The sequence below is a fragment of the Entelurus aequoreus genome, linkage group LG01 (assembly GCF_033978785.1).
Source record: "Entelurus aequoreus isolate RoL-2023_Sb linkage group LG01, RoL_Eaeq_v1.1, whole genome shotgun sequence".
NCBI lineage: Eukaryota > Metazoa > Chordata > Actinopteri > Syngnathiformes > Syngnathidae > Entelurus > Entelurus aequoreus.
Genome location: NC_084731.1, coordinates 25,384,080 through 25,392,829, shown reverse-complemented (window position 1 = coordinate 25,392,829; position 8,750 = coordinate 25,384,080). Strand labels below are relative to the sequence as shown.

General features: G+C 38.1%; 1 long non-coding RNA gene across 1 annotated transcript; it reads right to left on the bottom strand.

Annotated features, from left to right (window-relative positions):
- Nucleotides 1–2,811, bottom strand: LOC133649669 (uncharacterized). Its single transcript, XR_009826113.1, has 3 exons — nucleotides 2,721–2,811; nucleotides 260–427; nucleotides 1–174 (listed from the first exon to the last, which is right to left on the bottom strand). It is a non-coding gene; the product is annotated as an uncharacterized LOC133649669 (long non-coding RNA).
- Between the last annotated feature and the right edge of the window lie 5,939 nt (nucleotides 2,812–8,750).

The window sequence follows — 8,750 nt, the reverse complement described above, 5'->3', positions numbered from 1 at the left end:
TGCACGCGTCACAGTGTTGGCTGGCGTCCAGGAGAGGCTGCAGAGTAGCGGACTGGCAGCAGAAGAGCGTGGAGCACAGCGACCAAAAGCATTGGTTACACCCGCTCACTGTGGCCACTAAACAGTCCATGGGGTTGCAGAACAGACAGGCCAACAGGATGGAAGCGCAGATATCTCGGGGGGAAGGACGTCATGAGAGATGAGGTGAACATCTGAAGGAACAGCCAGGTTGTGTATTCAAAGTGTACGCTGATCTTACCATCATCATCATCCGGTGGCTTCATGTCGAAAGTGTTAGTTGTGACTCGCTCCTGACTCTGCTCATCAGATGCATCAGACTGACTTTGCTCCACAGAACTTAAGCCGTTGATGGACACCGCTTGGACAGCTCCCCCTTTGCCATTCTCCACTTTCAGTTCTCGGGCCTCTGAATAACACACAAAAACCAAAAAGGCACTGGGAGACCACAGACCTCCGCCAAGCACTATCTCCCAATAGTGAAGTCTGCTTTGAAAAAAAATCCTGAATCCATACAGAGATCCGAATCACGCCAAAAATCCAATCACTTGCGCATCTCATTTCTGACATTTCTGACTAGAGATGTCCGATAATGGCTTTTTTGTCGATATCCGATATTCCGATATTGTCCAACTCTTAATTACCGATTCAGATATCAACCCATACCGATATATACAGTCGTGGAATTAACACATTATTATGCCTAATTTTGTTGTGATGCCCCTCTGGATGCATTAAACAATATAACAAGGTTTTCCAAAATAAATCAACTCAAGTTATGGAAAAAAATGCCAACATGGCACTGCCATATTTATTATTGAAGTCACAAAGTGCATTATTTTTTTTAACATGCCTCAAAACAGCAGCTTGGAATTTGGGACATGCTCTCCCTGAGAGAGCATGAGGAGGTTGAAGTGGGCGGGGTTGGGGGGCAGGGTAGCGAGGGGGGGGGGGGGTGTATATTGTAGCGTCCCGGAAGAGTAAGTGCTGCAAGGGGTTCTGGGTATTTGCTCTGTTGTGTTTATGTTGTGTTACGTTGTGCGGATGTTCTCCCGAAATGTGTTTGTCATTCTTGTTTGGTGTGGGTTCATAGTGCGGCGCGTATTTCTAACGGTGTTACAGTTGTTTATACGGCAACCCTCAGTGTGACCTGTATGGCTGTTGACCAAGTATGCCTTGCATTCACTTGTGTGTGTGAAAAGCCGTAGATATTATGTGATTGGGCCGGCACGCAAAGGAAGTGCCTTTAAGGTTTATTGGCGCTCTGTACTTCTCCCTACGTCCGTGTACACAGCGGCGTTTTAAAGAGTCAGACATTTTACTTTTTGAAACCGATACCGATAATTTTGAAACCCATACCGATAATTTCCGATATTACATTTTAAAGCTTTTATCGGCCGATAATATCGGCAGTCCGATATTATCGGACATCCCTATTTCTGACCATCATTTTTTTTAGCTATAGTTATTTTTGTTTCTGTGGGTGGAGGCGGGAACGCAAGCATATACAGAAAAGTTCAGTCGCGAAACATAGTATAAATCCTAGGTGTCAAAGACAAGGCCCGCGGGCCACATCCTGATCCAGATCTATGGCCTATCATCTATGGGGTGATATAAAGTTAAAGTTCCAATGATTGTCACACACACACTAGTTGCGGTGAAATTATCCTCTGCATTTGACCCATCACCATGTTCACCTCCTGGGAGGTGAGGTGAGCAGTGAGCAGCAGCGGTGGCAGCGCCTGGGAACCATTTGGTGATTTAACCCCCAATTCCAACACTTGATGCTGAGTGCCAAGCAGGGAGGTAATGGGTCCCATTTGTATAGTCTTTGGTATGACTCTGCCGGGGTTTGAACTCACAACCTATCAATCTCAGGGCGGACACTCTAACCACTTGGTCACTGAGCTGGTTTGATTTTTTGATATTTTATTAATATTAGAACCGGCCCGCAGGCCACAGCCGCCTGCTGCTCTTTTGCACGCACCAATACTCCATTGGCGCTAGGAATTTTCAAAATGGGGTCCCAGGGACCCCATCAAGTCATAAAAAAGGTGTCGCACAGTACATTTTTGGGGTCCCACCTTTTTGTAACCGTTTTGAAGCCAAATTATAAATGTATGCATTATCCTGTTATATCTCACATTCTATATTGTGTTTTGGAAAAAGGTTGTCATAAACGTTACTTAATTCATTAAATAAATAAAAATGTATGCATATGTAAATTTATTCAGTTATAAACATTTATTCACTTTCTTCTTTCCTTCATGGATCTAAACTTCACCGCTGCCGGTATTTTTTTCTATATTTTTATTGTAATATTTTCAGAATGTGTTTGTTCTTTTTTTGGCCAAAGTAAGACAAAGAAAATAATGTGAAGTTGTCTTTAGTTTTTAGTTTTAATGCCATGATTTTTAATAGTCCGCCCCGCGTGTGCACATATTCTCCTCCATGCGGCCCCTGAGCTAAAATGAGTTTGACATCCTAGGTATAAATTAACCGGATCACCCCAAACATTGTTGCTTCATATCCCATCCTTGACATTTCCTGAAACGTAAATGTAATCCGTCATAACTTTTTGACTAATGTTTTTCAATGAACTAACAGACAGACATACAAACAAACCCCAGTGAATACATAACCTCCTGGCAGAGGTAATTAATCGAAGGATATATGAAATTGGCATGTCCGTGCGGGTTTACTTTTGTTCGTCTTGCGCTTCCAAACAGGCTGCGAGAAGGTTCACTCTTTGCGGTGTGAAAGAAACCGAGTGAACCCTCTTGTCAGTCATCCCCCATTCTTTCAGTCCCTGCCAGTGGGGGCGGGACGCTAACATACACGCACAAACAAGTTCAGCCGCGTAACGGGCTAACAATGATCCGGCTCAACCAGATGATATAATCACTTTTTTCTTATCCAATTTCTGAGATTGTAAATCAGTCCATAACTTTTTCAAATATGTTTTAACCAAACAAACAAACAAACCCCGGCGCACACATAACCTCCTGGCAGAGGTCATTCATTGAAGGATGTATGAAAGCGGCATGTCCGTGCGTTTTTCTGTCGATCCGCCAATTCCAAGCAGGCTGCAAGAGGGTTCACTCTTTGCACAATTACATCAACAGAGTGAACCCTCTTGTCAGTCGTTCACTCTGTTTGACCCTGAGAGTGATGGCGGGGCCGCGCAACGTAGACATAATCTAATGCAGTAGAAATATTCCAAATCCGCCATTTCCTTTTGAGTTATGTTGCTAACTAACTAACAAGAGACTGACAAACCTTGGTGAATACATGACTTCTTAGCGAATGATCAACCACATCTTCAGAAATAGCATAGAAATATATATGCTACAGTATATAACAGTGTAAACCGCTTATTTCAACGTTTATTTGACGAACCGACTGACGTCGACAACCGCTTATGTCGACTTATCCGGAATTGAAGCGGAAACTAACCATTCCTTGCACATTTATTCATCACTTTTGGGATCTTTGGGAAAATAAGCGATGATAACAGACTTTTAAACCTACATTTTTATTTCATTTGTGCATTTTTTTGTATCGATTGTCCTTGCTGTGATTCGGGCGAGTGTGTCTTGCTGGGAGGTGTACATTTCTGTTTTGTCCACGCCAATAAAAGGCTGATTTCATCAATATTTCATACACTTATCTAACAGAGATGCTGCGATCTCATTGTACAGCAGTTCCTCCACCGACCACTCCAAACACTGGTATCTCAAATCAATGTCTCCCGTTGAAATTATCTATCCATCCATCCATCCATTTTCTACCTCTGGAGCCTATCCCATCTGCATTGAAATACATTTTAATTGGTGCTTGCAAGCTTTTGGATAAGAAATATATGAAAACCATACAATAGAACCAGAGTCGTTTTTTTAAGTAATGTAGTAATAATAATGTACAACATTTACCTTGTAGAGTGGACTTCTACAGTATCTCCTCCCAGCTGCTTATCCGTCAAACACACCCATCAGCAGCTTTTCCATATTTTTATAGATAAATGTCCCGTTTATATTACTTTAACACCCTTGGCTGGCATTGGAATCATTCTGTGTGAGTAAGGTGCAGACTAGCAGTTAGAGATGTCCGATAATATCGGACTGCCGATATTATCGGCCGATAAATGCTTTAAAATGTAATATCGGAAATTATCGGTATCGGTTTCAAAAAGTTGGTTTTTTTTGTTTGTTTTTTGGGGGGGGTTTTTTGTCCTGTCTAGCTTCTCAGGCAAATCATATACCGGTAGTTGATGTAGATGCCCATATCGGCTGTTCAGATTAAACCCAGTTTATAATTCCCTGTTATACAGTATGCCAGGCAGTCTTGCACTAAAGGAGGACTATGTTATTGTTTACTTTATTACTCTAGTATACTCTGGACTGAAGCTGTTTTTGTAGCTGTTTTTTTGAGGCATGTTTAAAGAAAAATTCAAATAATGCACTTTGTAAAAGTCAAAGTATAGTATTTCCCATAGTTGTAGTGGGTATCAGGATTATCTCAGGGAGAGCATGTCCGAAATTCCAAGCTGCTGTTTTGAGGCATGTTAAAAAAAATAATGCACTTTGTGACTTCAATAATAAATATGGCAGTGCCATGTTGGCACTTTTTTCCATAACTGGAGTTGAAGTTGTTCTCTTATTTTGGAAAACCTTGTTTTTGATTGATTGATTGAAACTTGTATTAGTAGATAGCACAGTACAGTACATATTCCGTACAATTGACCATTAAATGGTAACACCTGAATAAGTTTTTCAACTTGTTTAAGTCGGGGTCCACATTAATCAATTCATGGTAAAGTTACATTGTTTAATGCATCCAGCGGGGCATCACAACAAAATTAGGCATAATAATGTGTTAATTCCACGACTGTATATATCGGTATCGGTTGATATCGGAATCGGTAATTAAGAGTTGGACAATATCCGAATATCGGATATCGTCAAAAAAGCCATTATCGGACATCTCTAGTTGTAATAATAATGTACAACATTTACCTTGTAGAGTGGACTTCTACAGTATCTCCTCCCAGCTGCTTCTCCGTCAAACACACCCATCAGCAGCTTATCCATATTTTCATGGATAAATGTCCCTTTTCTATTACTTTAACACCCTTGGCTGGCATTGGAATCATTCTGCGTGAGTAAGGTGCAGACTAGCAGTGATACGCGCCAATTGCTACATCAGGTTGGTGACACAAACTATCATTTTATCGAGGAGTTATTTCTTTAGTTTAACAAATATCATCCACTTCCTCTCGTGGGTCTCCTTCACACTATCTTCCTTCCCATTATTACCTAAAAAGTAATTGCGAGTAAAACCAGATGTTTTGGAAGGATCTTAAAGGGGTTTTTCTTGCAACTTACAGCATTACATTTAGCCGAGAGACAGCTCTTATCTCAACACACGCCTAATTTGGGGCACTCTTAAGTTGAGGTGCCACTGTATTTGTGCGACTACTCTAACAATAACGCTTTTGTGCACGGGCAAATTGAAACAAACTTGAAACGGCTGTACAATCCAGGTTACACCTGCCAATGCTTTTATTCTGAAGCCTACTTTGCACTGAGCAGGAAGTCACTGTGTAGATGTTGACATAAAGGGACCAATTTTCATAGAAATTACCCCTTTGAGTCTTAAATTTTCAAGGAAATCGGTGTACCATGTACGTCGTCGTCCATTCAAGCAGATACTTTTTAATAATCATTTTAAAACTTGATGACACAAGCGGGTTCCTCGGTAACATAAAGATCCGTTAAATGATAATTCAGTGAAGTTCTGCTTTAAACGCTATAGATTTTGTCACATAAATCACAATGTTTTTAATATACTTCAACCAGCTCTGACAAATACCTGTGTCACTGGAAATAAAGCTTTCAGGTTCTACGGACGTCTCCGAAACGGTTGTTTCTTCCGTCAAGTCTTTCCGTCCATTATCCGGCTCTGCAAAACTTCCTGGATTGGGTTCAGCATCCATGACATCCACTACGACAACAGGCTATGTAATCTGCTTCAGTTTTTCCAACTAAAGCTGAAATATAGAGGACAAAACATATAAATGCACTTTTTTGGGGGAGGGACAATATTCAATGTAGTTGAATGTACATCATAGAAAATACTTAAGAAGTAGTTTTGTAGTTGATTTAAATAATCAATCAATCAATCAATGTTTACTTATATAGCTCTAAATCACGAGTGTCTCAAAGGGCTGCACAAGCCACAACGACATCCTCAGCTCAGATCCCACCAGGGCAAGAAAAAACTCAACCCAATGGGGAAAATAACTTTCTTATTAGTATAGGGCAGTGGTTCTTAACCTGGGTTCGATCGAACCCTAGGGGTTCGGTGAGTCGGCCACAGGGGTTCAGCGGAGGTCAAAACACACCTGACTCATCGTGTAAATAAAAACTTCTCCCTATCTGCGTATTACGGATACGGCAACAGCAGAAGTCAGACTGATTTGCAGGTGTGTAATTTGTTGTGAGTTTATGCACTGTGTTGGTTTTGTTGTTTGAACAAGGTGATGTTCATGCACGGTTCATTTTGTGCACCAGTAAAAAAAACATGTTAACACTTTAGTATGGGGAACATATTCACCGTTAATTAGTTGCTTATTAACATGCAAATTAGTAACATATTGGCCCTTAACTAGTCATTATTAAGTACTTATTAATGCCTTATTCGGCATGGCCTTATTATAACCCTAACCCTCTAACCCTGGCCCTAACTCGAACCCTAACCCTAACCAAGTAACTCTAAATTAAGTCTTTGTTACTTAGAATATGTTCCCCTAGTGTCCAAAAAACTCTAAATTAAGTCTTTGTTACTTAGAATATGTTCCCCATACTAAAGTGTTACCAAAAACATATAACTTTGTCTTGAATTTGAAAAAAAAAAATTGTTTTATTTTTCACTAAAGAAGGGTTCGGTGAATGCGCATATGAAACTGGTGGGGTTCGGTACCTCCAACAAGGTTAAGAACCACTGGTATAGGGTTATGCAATAATTAGCCCTATAATAAAATGTTTGTTGATTGATTGATTGAAACTTGTATTAGTAGATTGCACAGTACAGTACATAATCCGTACAATTGTATATTTATATTCTGTCCGACAACATGATAAAGATTTATCACCAATATAATTTTCATCATAGATTTTTTTTTTTTAATTCTATATAAAATCTAACTATATAAAAACTTTTTTTTTTTAGTTTGTTTGGCTAGCTGCCCCATAATACTGTGGTCAATATAGTTTATTGACAACACAATAAACACACTGTAATTAAAGGGAATACATACATCCTAACAGCAACTTTTAGTTATATTGCAAAAAGAATAATGTATTCCCTGCTTATCCTACACATTGTCAGATGTAGTGCATGGGCTTGTACGTTTGTATATAATGTCAGAACGTCGCGGAAAAAAAGCAGCAAAGTTAATCTATTATTAATATCCATTTTGGAAGCATTTATAAGATGAAAGGCTGCACACCGATATGCTGACAGCTGTATGAAAATTGCTATTCATTAATAAAACATGATTTAATATCAACCTCTCCCACAAGGCGAGGGAAAGGTTGATATTTCTGTGCTTTTAATTTGAGGATAAAGACTATAATAACACTAACTTCAGCCATCTGTAATATGAGTTGGAGGGCATGCTGCCATCAGATGGGTTTCATCCCACTGGCTAAAATTGCGTGTATTATTTTGCCTGTCAAACATCAAATAAATAAAAGGTTCAATTTACTCATTGATTTCAGCTGTATGAATATTTTTTTATAGTACCTGAATATACAATATTTTGTTGTTGATGCATTTTGAGTGTGTGAAACTATTATTATCAGATATTTAATCTCTAAAACTGCATCATTTAAATGTTTCTACCCAAGAAACAAATAATTGTATACTTACTTGGAGTGGCATCATTTACTTGACAAAGGTGCAAGCTGATTTAATCACCAAAAAATTAAAAAGATGTTTTGCGGTATATCCCTCATGCATAAGGTGTAGCATGATGCAGGATTTCCTCCCCTCCCTGTCCCTCTTCAGTTTTAGTGTTCATACTGAATGTGCGTGCGTGCGCGCGTGTGTGTGCGTGTGTGTGTGTGTGTGTGTGTGTGTGTGTGTGTGTGTGTGTGTGTGTGTGTGTGCATGTGTGTGTGACAATAAGAGCAAATTCCTTTAATAAATATGATATGGCTGATATATATATATATATATATATATATATATATATATATATATATATATATATATATATATATATATATATATATATATATATATATATATATACCCATATATATATATATATATATATATATATATATATATATATATATATATATATATATATATATATATATATATATATATATATATATATATATATATATATATCAGCCATATCATATTTATTAAAGGAATTTGTGACTGAAATGTAGGACGGGGGTTGGGAGGGGGTGTTATTATTATTTTACTTTTATTATTATTTTTGTATTTATTTTGTATTTTTTTAATTTTGTATTTTTTGGTATTATATTTTTTTTTGGGGGGGGGGGGGGCTGTTTTTTTTCTTTCAGTACCTGTATTATGATTTCCATATCAAATGAATAAATAAATATTATCAAAAAAATAATAAAAAATAGTGAGCATAAATAAAGTATGCTAAATAAAGTATATATATATATATATATATATATATATATATA